This window comes from Macaca fascicularis, chromosome 12 (assembly GCF_037993035.2).
Source record: "Macaca fascicularis isolate 582-1 chromosome 12, T2T-MFA8v1.1".
In the NCBI taxonomy this organism is placed as follows: domain Eukaryota; kingdom Metazoa; phylum Chordata; class Mammalia; order Primates; family Cercopithecidae; genus Macaca; species Macaca fascicularis.
The window spans coordinates 13167781-13184787 of NC_088386.1; the positions used below are offsets into that span (position 1 = coordinate 13167781).

The 17007-nt window shown below is 42.3% G+C and overlaps 1 long non-coding RNA gene across 1 annotated transcript; it reads left to right on the forward strand.

The window, feature by feature from the left end:
• The first annotated feature begins 11341 nt into the window (after positions 1–11341).
• LOC102139116 (uncharacterized) lies at positions 11342–14509 on the forward strand. Its single transcript, XR_001483858.3, has 3 exons — positions 11342–11725; positions 11900–11976; positions 13804–14509. It is a non-coding gene; the product is annotated as an uncharacterized lncRNA (long non-coding RNA).
• The last annotated feature ends 2498 nt before the right edge of the window (positions 14510–17007 follow it).

Consider the following 17007-nt stretch of genomic DNA (forward strand, 5'->3'; position numbering starts at 1 on the left):
TTTCTATAATGGAAGTAAAGCCATTGCCTCTTATAGGAGTTAATGGGAATGGCAAGATGAAGAACACATGGAAAATATGTTTGCACTTAGCAGGCTACAGGAGTGACAAATTTTTTTTTCTTTACCATTGTTTACAGGAATGTCAATATTGAGGAATTTTTAGTATTATAAAAGGTTTAAGATTGTAAAATTGCTAATAAAGTTTTTATGTGGTAACAATGCCACTTGTAGAACTTGTATTGTAACCTCAAATCTAAGCTTTTCAGGGCAAATCGCTGCATTGGAGTGCCTAAAGAAGATTCCTAAAGCAAACATAGGCAGCTTCCGTCAGAACCGATTACAGACTATTACTGCTAGCTTGGGAGTTTGCAGATGGGGAGTGAGGGAACCCAGTACTCTGAACAAAGTCCAAGATAATGCTAATGTTAACAGTAACTAGTTAATCTTTACATCTGCTGAGGTTCTAGATGTCAATTAACAATTTCAACACCACTGAGTAAAATTACATGTCTTACAGCAATTACTATCACAATGAAGGTTAGAAGAATACCTGTCGAAATTTAATAATCACATAGCTTCTATTCTTACCAGGCTTTGCTATCAGCCACAACTTTCTGACTAATCACTGGTGATTGTGCCCATTGACTTGCACTCAGATTTTAATTATAGCAGATGGCAACGAGCATATGAGAAATCATATTTCTACAAACCTGTCCATTTGCAAAAGGTCTTGTTCAAGTTCAGAGAAATGCTTAATTCAGAATGTGCAAAGCAATAAAGCGAATTTTAAAATGACTTTTATTGAATTCAAAAATTGTGAGCTAAAAGCACTTGAGTCCATTTAAAAAGCAATTTTATTGAGTTAATGGTGAGTATAAAGAATTAAATCAATAAAGCCCCACTTGCCATTAAGTTCAAAAACAGTGAAAGCATTTTATTAACTGTGTTGTTTTAAATTCAAAAATATATGTTCCCCTCGGTTGTTTTGTTCTCTTACATTTCTCTCCAACCTTAGACCAATTTGCCAAGACTTTTTTTTTTTTTATCTGCCCCTGAATGTGGTCTTTAAAAGGGCAAGTATGTGTAAACAGATATGTATCTAATCTAAACCATGAGCAAAACTAACCTGGGGTAGGCCGTTTAACTACTCTGCTCAGTTTCATCATGTGTGAATCAGGGATAGCTATATATACTTTACATGTGACATTTCTGGAGATGGGGTATGGCGACCCAGTCAGTCGGGTGAACCTGTAACAGCTTCCTATGCATTTATACATCTATTATAGAGAAATGAAGGTAAATCCCCCAGATGGTAAATATTAGGTTAGAACATGAAATTGCTGTTTTTGGAGGTCAAAAATGGTTGAATAACAGCAATTTTATATGATGCAAGCTAATGCTAGTATAGCACTCTGGAATTCATTCATTTATTCTCTCAGTTATTTAACAAATGAAGTGACTGCTCTGCCAGATGCTGAGGGTGCAGTGATAAACCAAGAATATCTGGAGCTTAAGATCTAAGAGCAAAAGGCAGCAGACAAATGGACGTTCAAATAAGTAAATAATTCAAGTGTGAAAAACACTACCAGTGGAATTTTTGGGGGCAACAAAAGAATAATGGAGGAAACCAAGGCGGGCTCCTCGCAATCAATGCTGTGTGGACAGACACCTGCATTGATGCAAGTCAAGGGAAGCATGTGGGGAGCACTGCAGCAGAGGCAAGAGCATGTGGGAAGGGCTGGGGGATGTCAGTGACTGTACATCTAACAGGTGGAGAAGGTCCTGGGGTTGGTGACGAATTCTTTCTTCCTGCTGCTGCAACTTTCCCCTGCGGTGGCTGTTTTAGTTTCTCAGCTTTGTACTTGGATGCCCTCTTTACTCAGGTCCTGGGACTGAAACTCCAATGTGATGGCCTGGACAGCTTGGCTAGCCACCTCTGCCCCTGTGCTGCATGTAGCTCCCCGTGGTGCCTTGGGTCAGCGATCCCCCATTGCTCTGACAGCCTTTATTCAGAGTCTAGACTCAGAGTCCCAAGATTCAGCCTGAAAGCAAGAGGGTGCCGGATGGCTAAGGCAGCCTGATCTGTGGAAGCATTACACTCAACCAGAAACTTATCCCTAGGAGGGCACCGTAAGAACCTATCGAGAACAGCATGTTTTACAGGTTAATTACTTATGTGACAGGCACTAAGATATGTAATTTTTTGATAAATTTATTACTCAGTTGTGGTCCGTGGAGATAGGCATTACTATTGCCTCATTTTACAGATGTGGAAACTAAGCCTCAAGGAAGTTGAGTGACTTGCCCATGGCCTCATAATGGAGAGGTGGTAGGACAGGCAGTCTGATCGCAGAGACCCTGTCCTTAACCTCTCTGCCATGCTGGCCTCCCAATCCCACTCATGTCATAACTGAGCATGTTGCACAATTGACAGGCTGGTTTTCTTCAAGGAATACTATAGTGAAGCCATGCCCCTGCCAGTCAGAGGTTGGGTTTCCCACAGCTAATGCAGCCTCACTTGTGGAACTCATTTAAGTAACAGGTGCATTTTGAGACCAGAACTTGAACCCTGAAGCCTGCAGGTCCTAGCAGGTTGAGGGAACAAGCTCAGCGTCTGACTCTTGATACAGACTCCAAGTATCAAGAGATGTCTATACATCGTCCTGGGTGCTGTGGCTAAGATGGCTTTTGGGAGAGCTAAGCAGGAAGTCGTCCATTGCAGAACACACCTTTCAGCTCCATGCTGCTCAGTGGGATCTTAGTGGGGGCAGGCATTAGGAATGTTGTTTGCTCAGCTGGGGCCAGACTGGCAGAGCAGGAGGTCATTGTAATGGTGGCAGCAGGGACAGGCAAGGAGGGAATCCAGATAATGGTGAATTTCCAACTGCAGCCTCATCTCCACTGGGAGATTCTCCTTTCTGGGGCCAACCCATGGAATGATGTTTGGGGGCTGATATATTTCCTTGTCCCATTACAAGTGACAGCACGTATTTTACAATCCCACTGGCAGAATTCACACGCTATGTTGTTTCCACTTCCTGGGGGCTTCCAAGCAGGAAAAGATGCCTGTAAAACTACTGGCACCAGGGGGGAAAAGAATGCCCTCCAAGTGCAACTGTCTCTCAAGTGTCCTGGTGGCTGGGAGGCCTGTTTCAGGCAGCAGGACTAAGGCACAGCCTGCAGAGGCAGTTTTGGATGTGGTCTCTCCTGGGATCCCCAGATCATGTATCGATTTCAGGGCCCTGTATGGAACAGCGGATGGAAAGGGGAGGCCTGACACGCTGTGAAATGCGATAAAACCGGTATGGTTTGGTTGAGGGCGCCCAGGCTTTGTGACACCCGCCTATCTGTTACACTGATGCTGTTACACAACTGTCTGGGAATTCATCTGTGTCCTCGTGTGTGCAATGATGCCAAACTACCCCAAAGTGGGTGGGCACAGGGAGGGAGGGATCAGACTGGTTCGTGTTCCCCTGCTTTGCTGTGTAGAACTCCCACACCCATCAAATGACATGCTGGCGGAAATCAGCAGCAGGAAGCTAGGCTGTCAATTTCAGTGACGCAGTTAGCCTGACCTTGGCAAAATCCAGGTCACTGGGGGTCTTCCTCTGCCTTTGTCACCCTCACAGAAAACTCAAGCAAATTTTAAAGCTCAGGAAAGGAAGTTCTCAAATTTCCCTGGAAACTTCTTTCAGTACTTAAAACTTATGAGCAAACAACCCAAATGTTCGTTAACAGGTAAGTGGATAAATACATTCTTGTCCAAAGGATGGATTATGATGCAGTAATAGGAAGTAAGGAGCCACTGATAGATGGAACAACATGGATGAACCTTAGCAGCATGGTGCTAAGTGAAAGAAGCCACACTCAAAAGGCTATGCACCGTACAGTTCCATTTACTTGGTATTCTGGAAAAGGTAAAGTGAGAAAAATCACTCCCACTACAAGTGGCTTTTAACCTCAGGAGTGTCTTGGGGGCCTCCGTGGGAGATGATGGTAAAGTAGCATTGGGTGGGATCTAAGCCTTTACTTCACTTGGAGCAGCTTCACTTTTATCTGTTTTATGAATGAAGGTTTGGTTCCTTTGAAAAACTTGTTCTATACTTGAAAAAAGTGTGAATATGTTAAATCAGATGAAACAATATTTGGAGTCACAGTGAGGCGATATTGTCTTCTTTGCTCCTTACAGGGGCCAACTAGCTTGGGAACTCGTGAGGTGAGAGGATCTGATTAATTTTGTGATTTCATTCCCTAGAAAAATGAACATATGCACAGGAACTTACAATTCTGCATGCAGTTTCAGAGACAGCTGTGGACTCCCTGAAGTCTATCCTCGGAGTCCCCAAAAGCCCATGGATTTCCAGTTCAGTACCTTGGCCTTGGAGAGTAGGGACTGTATCCTTTCTTTCTTAAATACAGCCTCTTATCATTTAGTACAAGTGTATCAGTAATCTACAGTTGTCTACTACTGTGTAACAAGTCACCCAAACACTTCATGACTCAAAACAACAATACTTTATCATTCTTCACAATTCTGTGTGTAGATTGGACTCAGTTGAGTGATGTTTCTATTCCATGTGGTGTTGGCCAGGATTACTCATATAATTACATTCAATGGGGAGCTCACCTAGGTGCTCTGCTGGGGCTGAAATATCTGAGATTATCTCATCCAAATGTCTGAACACCTGGTGTTGACTGTCACCTGAAGTAGCTTAGTTCTCCATGTAGAGAGGACTATCTCTCTCCGTGTGGGTTCTCATGAATCAATAGTTTAGCCCAAGTGGTTGACTTCTAAGTGATGAGCCAGAAGCTTCCAGGTCTCCTAAGGGCTAGACCCAGAACTGGCTGTATCACCTTCATCACGTTTTGCTGGTTAAACCAAGTTGCAGAGCCAGCACAGATTCAAAGAGAAAAGAGATAAACTCTGTGTCTGGATTGGAGGAGTGCTATGATGCATACTGGGATGGCAGGATTGCTGGTGGCCATCTTGGAAGACATTCTACCACCAGGCTCTTGTAAAATGCAAGATGACTCATCAGTATTAAGGGTAATCCTGTTGTACTATCCAGAGCAGTGAGCTCCTGGGACATCCCCTGTGCATTTACACCTTTCTTTTCAAGAATCTATTTTCTAACATATTTCTTCTTGTATGTTACCATGAAGACAATCAGGTGGTAGTTGTACCCCTGTTCCTCACAATTCATATTGTTCTGCCAATTTCCCAAGGACACATCCACATCACCTGCAAACTCTATCACATATGTGAGACATTATTATACAGTTCATTCTGTGATTTTCTCTTGCCAGAAATATATGTCTGTTTTCTCTAGACAAACTGGAAGTTCTCCAAGAAAAGGAGCCACAGCTCCTATTTCAGGAAGCTGGTATGATTTTTAAATGGGAACAGCCATTTGTGTAATCTTGATACAAAGGCAGCACCAGACCTTCATGGGTGCCCCATTTCTCTCTCAGATGAGAAGGTGGGCAGGCTATGGCTTCCATGCACACCTGAGGTGGAAGGAGCTATCTCGCTGTTGGCCAAGCTGTTCCCTGTGACTTCGTAAGAAAGCATTTCCCATAGGCTGGGGTCGGGTTTAGTGGAAGTAGGGTCCCACTGCAAACATTCCTGGGAAGCACTGACCCCACACTCACTCTGCACTGTTGAGTCTATAGTAGCTGCCCAAATGCTCTACTCAAGCTGGAGAGCCACTTCTGCTGCTTCCTGATGTTTTTGCTGCTTGCCTAGGACACTTCCTCCTCTCTCATTTTGTTACCCCATCTTGGCTTATTCTTCAAAGTCCACCTCATGTAGCTCACAGTGGTCTTACTATCATCCAATATCCGCAGGTTCTCAGGGACATGGTGTCACAGAGCCAGACAGCTGGAAAACATTTCTGAGCTTCTAGTCCAGTAGCTTCAAACCCCCTAAGGACTGGGGTCTAAGGAGGGGCCTCAGGAGTGTGGTGATGATGGGTGGACCTCTGAGCCAAGCTCTATACTTTCCACTTCCATTTCCACTTGAAGGCTCTCGTGTGATCTGTTTAATCATGACCTTCCATGTAAAATGTTATGTAGTAATTATAAAAAAAGATTTCATGCTTAAATTTGAAAACTGTAGATTTGACCCAACTCTTTTTTTTTTTTTTTTAAATAAATAAGAATAACTGGTCTAAAGACTTGGAATGAGTGCCTGGCATTTAGATGAGTAGCCAGTGGTAGACTCAGAACTCAGGTCTCCCTATCTTTACTGACTACTATTAATTATTCTGAGATCATTTGAATGAGGGTAGGACCCATCCAGATAAAAGAATGAAAGTAAATGTCTCCATACGGCTTTACTTTGTCTTAAGAAATATTTTATTTGACTGGGATCCCGCCCCTGCTTTGCTGGAATTGCCTGTGTTGCAGAACGATTATTGCAGGATTATTTTGTGCTGCAGTACTGTCTCTAGAGCCTGCTGGGAGCTTGTTTTGCTAGCTCAGCTGTTTCTCTGCTTGCCTTGCCTGGATGATGTCAGATGCGATGTTGTTTCCCTCAAGAGTCCCCCCTCCTGCCGCTCACTGCCTCCAAGTCTCTTTTGGTCCAGCTAGCGATGTCTTCATCTTCTCCCCTTTTCTCCTGTTCTCTCCACTTTTGATATCCTTGAGGTTGATAGTGTTTGTCAGGTCTGTCTTTAACTCTGGGGAAAGAGCTGGTGGAGCCATCTGTGGGTTTTGGAGAGCATCCCTGCTTGTAATTATTTTTCCTGGAGCCACCCTTGATGAGATGAAGGCCCATTGTTGCATTATTACCAGTTGTCACCTGGGCTTTCTCATCATAGAGTCTGTCTTGGTGGTGGGTGAGGAGGAGCAGCAGTAGCATGACGGGTCTCAGAAAAACAGTAGTTGTTGATTTCTTCACAGACAATTGGATGAAGAAGTTGGCTCCCAGGATGATACTCAGTTTGGCCAGAGTTTCCCATGATGGGGGTAAGATTTTTGTAACTTCTCCCCATTCCAAATGTCAGGGAGCTATCAGAAACTGGGTGAAAATAGAGAATGGGCACTTTCTCCACATGGACAGGATGTCCTTTCCCCAGAATAATGAACAAAGATGAAATCATCATAATCCCTCTAAAGCTGTAGTAATTTGGGTTAATTACCTTTACAGACAATGAAAACTACCAAAAGGGTTAAATTAAATTAAATCCAATTCAACGACTGAAAGAGAGTTTGATGTTACAAGAGCACTAGACAAGGAGCTGAAAACCCAGATTTTAGATCAAATTTTGTCATTCATTTATTGGATAATATTAGGTGGGATTCTTCCTCTCTCTATGTCTACATTTCTTGACTTACAAAATGTGGCATTCTGAATAAATTCCATAAAGAGCCCTTTCCTTCTCAAGGTCTATCATTTGCATATTTGTCAAGCACCAGCCCTGAGCAGGGCAGTGTTTTGGGTCCTGCAAAGGCATAAACTGTCTCATACTATAGTGCACACTGTCAGTGTTTTTGTGAAGACCTGCTGTCGCATTCAGTTCAAACATAAATGGTTATGTATTAGGCTAACAAATCATTGCCAAAAGGAATTGGCTTTATGTGAATAGAATGTTAGTAATTAGAACATTAATTGTTTAAAATGTAAATGCTTGCTTATAAAGTGCTTAAAAGGACTACTCCTGCTAAATAGGTTGAGCAATCCTCTTGCAATTGCCTTTATCCTTTCCAGTTGTTTAGCTAGTGCTTTTTCATAGAACGTTCCTGTAACTATTTATGATTTATGCTCTGTCTCCTCCAAAAAAGGATTTGAGGCAGCTTAACGCAGAAAACACATACAAACCATGGCAATTAAAATTTAAAAAAGGAAAAATAAAAGGCAATAGAAAGTGATTATAAAAGAGGAGATGGGCTTTCTAAATACCTGGGATGAGTTAGTTTCTGTACTTGATCCCCAGGTTGACTGCACTTCCTTTGCTCTCAAAACACAAAGGTAGCCAGGAGGATACAGAGTACAGACTTTCTATAAATACAACCAAATACTTACTATGTGCGTCATCCTATGAAAAACCGGGATTCCTTCCCTTAAGGAAAAGTGGAAAGATAGCAGACAAATATTTGGGATGCTATGCAATTAATAACATTTTCAGTGGTCTCCTGATTATTTTAATTAAGTACTTCTACCAGAAAGTTTGGGAGTGTATCCTTCCAATGTGTGTATTTATTTGTATATAAATGATATATTTGAACTATTATACTAAGATGTTACGTACATCATGAAACACACACAAAAGAAATGAATATGTTTGGGAAAAAAATTAACACAGATAGTTCTAATATTTTCTTCCCACCTTCCAGTGGTGTGATCTATTTACATGGAATGTTTATAAGCAGAACATTAGTTGTTTAAGTGTTAAATAATTGAATGAATAAGTGCTAATAAAGTATTTAAAGAGGATGTCTTCTAAGTGGGCAAGGCAATTCGTCTGCAGTTGCATTTTTCCATGTACGATTTTTAGCAAATGTCTTAAAAAATAAACAATTTTAGATTTATAGCAAAGTTGCAAACATAGTACAAAGAGTTCTATATATAACCTTCCCAGCTTCCCCTAATGCCAACCTCTAGCAAATGTCTTTTTAAATAGACTGCTGTCACCTTGAGCACACCCTGGGATATCTGCACCCCAGCCCTTTTTGGGGACAATTAAGGAACATTAACTTTTTTCCCTTATAATCTATTTTTTATATAAACATTTAACTAAAGTGTAATATGCATAGATCCAAACGCAAAAATCTTGAGTCCCTGAAGGCCAAGGGTAGATCCTTGGGACGCATGCTCACAGAAGTACCCACTAAAGCCTTCAGTGGACTCTTTGCTCCTTGTGAACCACTGGTGGTGAGAACATAGCCCGGAAGGTGAAGCTCTAGCTCTCTTGTTCAAGGTGTAATTCCAGGATCTAGAAAAATGTCCTGGAGTGTAGAAAAGACACTTAGTAAATACTTATTAACAGACTGAATGAGAAAAAAAAGTTTTTCTAAGCATCATAGAAAGTGGTGGAAGACTGTAAATAATTATTTTCCTGTTACATATTCAAATGAAAAAACAGAGCTTTTTTAGCCACTGAAAAGGAGTGGAAGCCAATGGAAATTTTGCCATGTTTAAAGAATTAAAATTAACGGCACCATACTTCCAACTTATTCCAGTGATTGTTTAGAGTTCTTTATAAATGGGTGCTCTGAGCAGGTGCCGACTGGCCCATACCTTACCCTGGGTTAGGTACCTATGTGACTAGTTCGTTATTTTTTTCTTTCAGTGCTTAGCTCACATGGAAAGGACTCTTCTTGTCCACATGTCACTGGTGCCTGGAGTTCTGGCAGTCTCCCAGGAGAGAAATCAAGAGATATCACCAAACATAGCAGCAAAGGTCCGTTTAAGTTTATCCCAGCTTGTGCACAAGGGAGCTAGCATTGAGAGAGGAAAAATGAGTGGGTTGCTCCCCAAGGGTAGTGTGTGTATGGATTAGTTTTATAGGGTCTCTTCATAGGAAAAAAATGCATCAGGGCATATGTAGAAGAAAGTTTTCTAATGCTTGCACGGTGGCTCAACATGCTGCTTCATACATTGCGTGTAGCATTAGCACTGTAAATCTCCAGCCCTGGGTGTGAATTTTAGCATTAAAATGAGGAAGAGGTAACTTTAGGTTAGAGTTGAAGTCTAACTGGTATGTGGTGTTCCAGAAAAGTCTCTAGCTGCCTGAAATAGGAGCTTACAGTTAACAGCTTCTTGGGTCTCTCGTTACTGATTGGCTGAGAGTTAGATAAAAGCTAGAGCTTGAGTGAAGGACTTTGATCCTTTTCCTGCAGATTATTTTAAAACAGGGAATCAACCAGCCTGCCTGTCTCACCCATTGTTCTCTCTCTCTGAACTTACAGAATTTCCCATCTGTACCAACTATCCCATAATTGCATTGTCTTCTATCACCCCTACAGAATCTTGCTTGTGTAGTGGGTAAGGCTGTGTTAACTTGGTTTCCTGTCTGCAACGCTTGTATCACTAGATGTATAGACCTTGAATATAGGCCAGTGTCTTCCCATCTTGATGTCTTGCAGATATTATCACATGGTGATGTCAAGTTAAGATGCTAGAGTTTCCAACTCTCATGTGTCCTGGAAAGGTGCCTCAGTGAGTCATCATTAGCTGGTCAATCACTTTCAGCAGACATGAATTGAGTGCCTACTGCCTGCAAGACACTGTTCACTGCCCTTGTCTGTGTTAGAAGGGGTAGTCAGGGAGGGCCTTTCTGATAAGTGGACCTGTGAGCCGAGACCTGAATGAAATAAGAGAATGGGGTATGAGAATAGCTGCAGAAGAGTAGTCAACGTAGCAAGAACAGCCAGTGCAAATGCCCTGGGGTGAGAAAGCCAGTGCTGGGCTAGTAACACATTCCCTTGACAACCTAAGAGAGCCCTTCTTCTCTTTGCACTTAGGAGTCCTCACCAACCCATAAAGTGAGTCCATTGGACAAGATTTCCAAGCTAACATTTTTGTGACTTTATGGAAACACTATTTTTTAATGGAGAAAACACATTTTTACTCCTGCGGCTGAGACACGCACTCCCCTCTCACATATTTCACGTCATTTTTTCCCCACTCCCTTCACTCACACATACTTCACTTGTCTTTGTTTTAGAACCATTCTAAGTGACATTTTGTGAATGTGTTTAACACAACCATGGAGTCAGGGTCATGCATTAACAACTGTCCAAGTAGCCTAGGTTGAATAATGCCAGTGGCACTTGCCACTCTCCCCTCTCCCCTCAACACATGCACTCCTGGGGGTCCTGAGATTGCTACATTAGAAGATTCTAATGTGGTCACTTCACTGGGTGACCTATCTTCATCTTTTTCAAGATTGCCTGGGTATGTGCTAGACAGAGACACCCAGTGAAGTGACCTTTCCACTGAATCCTGGGATCCACTAGGTATCACTAGAAGTTTTTCACACTGGATTTTAGATCTCTCTATCTTCAGGCATGATTTTCTCTAATCTGGAATACTCTATTCGTTTGAATTACAAAGGGACATGTGGTTTTGGTTTGTTTACTCTTAGGTCATGAAATGATAATTTAGCAGTTAATGAGCAAAGAAAAAGACCTTCTTTTCATGGCCAGGAACTTTTTGGGAGCCTCCGTTTTTAACAGCAGTAACTTGCTCTACACTGACTCTGACCTGGCCCCCATCCCTGAAGGTGTGGTCCTAATGGGATTAGGGAAACCATGGCTGGCAGGGCTTCCTTGGGATGACTTCTCAGCACAAATGTCCTGCCTCCCTGGATCCAGCCCAGAGACCTGCCTTGGGATAGGACAAGAGTGAAAGACGAACCAAAGACCATAAGCCACTTCTCTATGTTTCCTGCAAATGCTGGGGTGTCTATTATTCTGCATAGTGGGGTGCATTAGGCAAATTCTCCTTTTTCAGGGTGGCTGACGCTGAATTTCTGTTTATTTTTGTTTATGAATCTCTGTTAAACCAGGATCATATCCTCAACACCCAAAGAGGAGCAGGCCACCTTTGCCATGACTCTCAGCCTCGTCACCAACCTGAGGCTTACCCGGTCATCCGGATCTTTCCTTCACCTTGCTCCTGGAGTGTAGAGATTCTATATTCTCTTTCATCTGACTCCCGACATCACTTCTCCATATTGACTGGGGGGCTGTTTTTCGGCTTGGATTTTTCTTTCTTAAGGTGAGTAGTTCTTAACCTTTCAGGACTCATGGATTCCTGGACCATCTCTCACCAAAACTGGCCATGTAAAATTTTACAATTTCATGGGGTATGAGGATTCCTCAAATCTTTTCTATGGGATATGGATTCCAGGTTAAGCAGTCCTAAAATTGGTCTTGTTTTCTTTATTTACAGACCCCGTGGGACCAGAGAAAGAAGAAAATAGTCATGTAGGGGAGCTTGCTTCCTGACTTCCCGAGCTGATGTTGTTGGTATGAGTTTCTTGTTCCTACTGTAGTACATTACTGACAAACGTGGTGGTTTCAAATAATACAAGTTTACTGTCTTGTAGTTTGGGGGCTAGAGGTCCTAAAATCAAGGGGTCAGCAGGGCTGCGTTCCTTCTGGAGGCTCTAAGGGAGAACACTTTCCCTGCCTTTTCTGGCTACTGGAAGCTGCCAGCACTCCTTGGCTTGTAGCCCCTTCCTCCACCCTCACAGACAGCAGTGCAACATCTTCAAACCTTTGTCCCTGAGCTCTGCTTCCTTTGTTACATCTCCTACTCAGACTCTGACTTTCCTGCCTCCTTCTTTCCCTTCAAAGGGCTCTTTTGATTAAATGGATTTGTCAGGATGATTTCCCATCTCAAGAGCCTTAACTGAATCACATCTTCAAAGTTGCTTTTGCCATAAAAGGTCACAGAGTCACAGGTTTCAGGGTTTAGAACATGGACTTCTTTGGGAGGCTGCTATTCTGTCTGCTGCACTATCCTTAAGCTTCACCTCCTAGGAACTCTCTATTTAGACCACTCAAAATCCACATCAAAAGAGGCTGAATCTCTTCCCCACTCAGGCCCCATTTTCTCCCTAAGGAATTCTTCTTGCCCTGGTGAATGACAGCCCCCCACTTCCTGCCCTCAGACATTCTCCTTCCCATGGGGGTGAAGGCCTTTGCCTGCCTTATGAGATAACTGTAGAAAGACAAATGGTGAGGCCAACATCTGGTCAGCACAAACACACTCCTGGCAAATGCTGCATCTTTCCTATCATCAGCTAAGACCTCAGCAACAGGGGAACAAGAAAGGATTGGTTATTCTGTATTTACTTGTGTCAGCTCTCTCATTGGCAGAGACCATTTCTGGGGTTCCATCCAGGAAGAGGGGTTGGAGGACAATGCTAATATGACCATACAATTCTTCTTCACATCACTGCAACTTTGTTTTCCCTGCACAACTTTAACTCTTCTTTCTACCTAATTCAGTGATCACAGAACCAGAGCTGCAACTGGATGCAAGGGCAGGGATAATCCCTAAGCAGGAAACTGTAACTATACTTTTGAACTTTTATGTCAGAATTCCCAAACACCTGATGGGGTAGACTGTGCCTTCAGCCCATCTGGCAAAATTGGTCTTGATGATGAATGCAGATATATTATTGTCTAGTGGTCAAGACAGCCCACTAGTTCTGTATGTGTGTAAACTCACCCTATTAAACGGAAGTGAATTGAGAGAGAAGCACCTGCTAGACCAGTATTGCTATCAGCAGTGTGTATCTGAACAGTGCCAAAACTAACAGCCCTTCTAAAGGTAGAAAAGTTTGGAAAAAAAAACAATGGTAGGCTGGGTGCAGTGGCTCATGCCTGTAATCCCGGCACTTTGAGAGGCTGAAGTGGCAGGATCCCTTGAATCCAGGAGTTTGAGACTAGCCTGGGCAAGTCTCAGAGAGACCCCATCCTATTTTAAAAACAAAACAAAATGAAAAACAATGATAAATGGATAGAAGGAAGAATAGTAGCTAAGGGTAAATGAATGAACAGATGGGTTATGAAACAAGGGAATTCCAATGTTACAATGGTGCCTTTATAAAAATGATATTGTCTTTTAGCTTCATGCAAATGCCTGAAAGGATGAAGCCATGTATTGCAAAGACCACTCCTGTTTTTGGGAACCTGACAATGTTGAATGGAAACCTGCAAACCTGAGTGGGTGGCATTGCTCTGGGAGACATTTTGGTCATATAATGTGATCATGACCTGGACCAAATTGATAATGACTGAGTGAGATTTTAGTAATATGCCTGTATCTTTTGGCTTACTTTTCAGGTTACATCTGCAACCATACTTCAATATGGTGTAGCACTGGCATCATGGATAAGATTCAGTCCCCTTATGTGAATAAGTCTAATGATGGTACTGCTGTTGATGACCAAATATATCAGGAAATGAAGTGAAAGCCTCCTCAGGATATAATGCTGATGGAAAATGACTGGCCTTAGGAAACACTAGATTTTGTTAATTATCATCTAATTGCTATACTAAATAGTTCTGGCCAGGTACGGTGGCTCACACCTGTAATCTCAGCATTTTGGGAGGCTGATATGGGAGGACTGCTTGAATCCAGGAGTTTGAGAGACCAGTCTGGGCAATATAGTGAGATCCTGTCCCTACAAAAACTGAAAAACTGAAAAATAAAATTAGCCAAGTGTGGTGGTGTGCACCTGTAGTCCCAGCTACGTAGGAGGCTGAGGGGAGAGGATCACTTGAGCTTGAGCTCAGGAGATCAAGGCTACAGTGAGCTGTGATCACACCACTGCACTCCAGCCTGGGCAACAGAGATCCTGTCTCTAAAACCAAAACAAAACAATAGTTCTGCACAAGTGTATTATGAGATATAGATGGTAGTAGAACAAGTCATCATATCAGGACAAAAATACCAAAATGTATGCAATGACTTCCTAGACAGATAAGTTGTTTCTTTTTTTAAATTTAATTTTAATTGAAAATAAAAATTTTATATATTTGTTTTGAACAACAGGATGTTTTGAAATATGTATACATTGTGGAATGGCTCAATTGCATTAATTAACATATGTGTTATCTCACATAGTGTGACGTTTTTGTAGTAAGAACACTTAAAATCTACTCTTGGCCAGGTGAGGTGGGTCATGCCTATAATCCCACCAATTTGGGAGGCTGAGGTGGGTGGATCACCAGAGGTCAGGAGTTCAAGACCAGCCTGACCAACATGGTAAAACCCCATCTCTACTAAATACAAAAAATTAGCCGGGCGTGGTGGTGCATGCCTGTAATCCCAGCTACTTGGGAGGCTGAGGCAGGACAATTGTTTGAATCTGAGAGGCGGAGTTGCAATGAGCTGAAATTGTACCACTGCACTCCAACCTTGACAACAAGAGTGAAAACTCCACTTCAAAAAAAAAAAAAATGCATGCTCAGTGATTTTCAAAATACAATGTATTGTCATTAATGATAGTCACAATATTGTATAATAGACCTTTTGAAGTCCTTCCTCTTACCTAGTTAAAGTCATTTCTTTAAATCTATCCCTGCTTCACACTGGGGCCTCCAAATGTTAGGCATGTTCATACTGACATGACTCCTGTATCTGTGATATAAATGCTATAACAAACGCAGACAGTAAAACAGATATGATTATTTTTCCACAAGAGAGTCTTGGCCAAAGTGGGGACTTTGGGCTATGTAGTATCAATTTGATGTCCAGAAAGGCTGGAGACTGAAGGTCAGTACCTGATAGTCACATAATCAACCATATCTTCATGACCAAATCCAAATAAAAACTCTGAACACTAAGACACAGGTGCACTTCCCCAGTTGGTAGCTCTTGGTGTGTATTGTTACACAGTTCTCAGGAGTAGCCTAGCTATTCATGGCTCCACTGGGAGAGAACAACTCTGCATGTGGAACTCTCCTGGACTCTGCCCCATGTGTTCATCCCTTGGTTGACTTTAATTTGCATTCTTTCACCATATCAACTATAACTTTCAGTGTACAGTTTTCAGTGAATTCTGTGAGTCCTTCTAATGAATGATCAAAGTCTTGGGAACCTCAGAACTTGAAGTTGGTGTCAAAGGTGAGGGTGGGTTTGGGGACTCCCTAACTTATAGGTGCAATCCAATTTTCCCCTCTCTGAAATTTACCCATCCTGAATGCCACTGCTCTGGTCCTGCTCTCAGCTAGAGCTAAGTTAATAGCTGACAGACTCCCCTTTGTTCCAGGCCAGTTACTGAAACTTCACAAAGGCCTTAGTGACTTCAATCCAAGGGAGAGACTGAGGGTAGGGCTATTGGTCTATGCTTGGCCATGAGAGAAGCAGCACAGAAGAGGCTTTATGTGATGATGGGTAGATAGTTGTCAATTTCACCCAAGGTAGGCTGGCCTTCAGCACCCTGACTGTAAGGCAAAAGCATTATCTACGTCCCTTGTTTGGTTGGATTACCCCCAAAAACACTTTTGCTTATTAAATAAAACAAATTGACCCATTTAATGATAAAATGGACTGTTGAATGGTGCTACTACATCAGTAGTATCAGTATGAACATGCCTAACATTTGCAGGTCCCAGTGTGAAGTAGGGATAGATTTAAAGAAACAACTTCAGCTGGATGTGAGGAATGACTTCAAGGAGTCTGTTATACAACATGGTGACTAACATGAATGACAATGTGTTGTATTTAGAAAATCATTGAGAGTAGATTTAAATGTTCTTACTAGAAAAAAAGTCATAAATATTTGAGATAATACATTTGTCCCATCTTTGTGGACAATGCTGAACACATCCAGACAGTAACAATAGTAACAGCCGTATTCATGGACGGACTCTGTGCTGGCCACAGGACGGTTTTCTCATGTAATCCATGCAGCAATTCTGCTGCTGTGCATTACTCTTAACTTTCTTCCATGGAGGAGAAATGGAGGCAGAGGGAGCTTTAGCGACTTGCCTGAAGGCTGACTCCATCCAGCATTGGCTCCCGTAGTAACTCTGCTCCCTGCCTTCCTTGCACTGTGTTACCTCATTTTTATGTTTCACTGGGAGCAGAGGGAGGTGCCCAGATATCAATAGGCTACTCAATTTGTCTGCATTGAAATCAGGGAACAAATATCTATTAGTTGGTTGACATGAGGAGGCACAGCCACTGCTGTGGGGTGGGGGAGTCAAGGTGGAATGAGGACAGTCGGAAACAAACTAGGCTTCTAGAATTTTATTCAGTGTGAGAGTCTTGACCTACAGGATTTTGTTTAGTACTTATAATCCTAGGAATGATTTTCAACTTTATTTCATAGATGACGTAAAGTTAACCTCAGGTTGTAAACCCCTGCTCTAACCAAAGGTATATCATGGGCTGAATTTGTCCCCCCACCAAATTCACATGTTGAAGTCCAAATCCCCAGTACCTTAGAATGTACAGGGCCTTTATAGAGATGGTTACGTTAAAATGAGGTTGTAAGGTAGGTCCTAATCTAGTATGACTCGTGTCTTTACAAGAAGAGG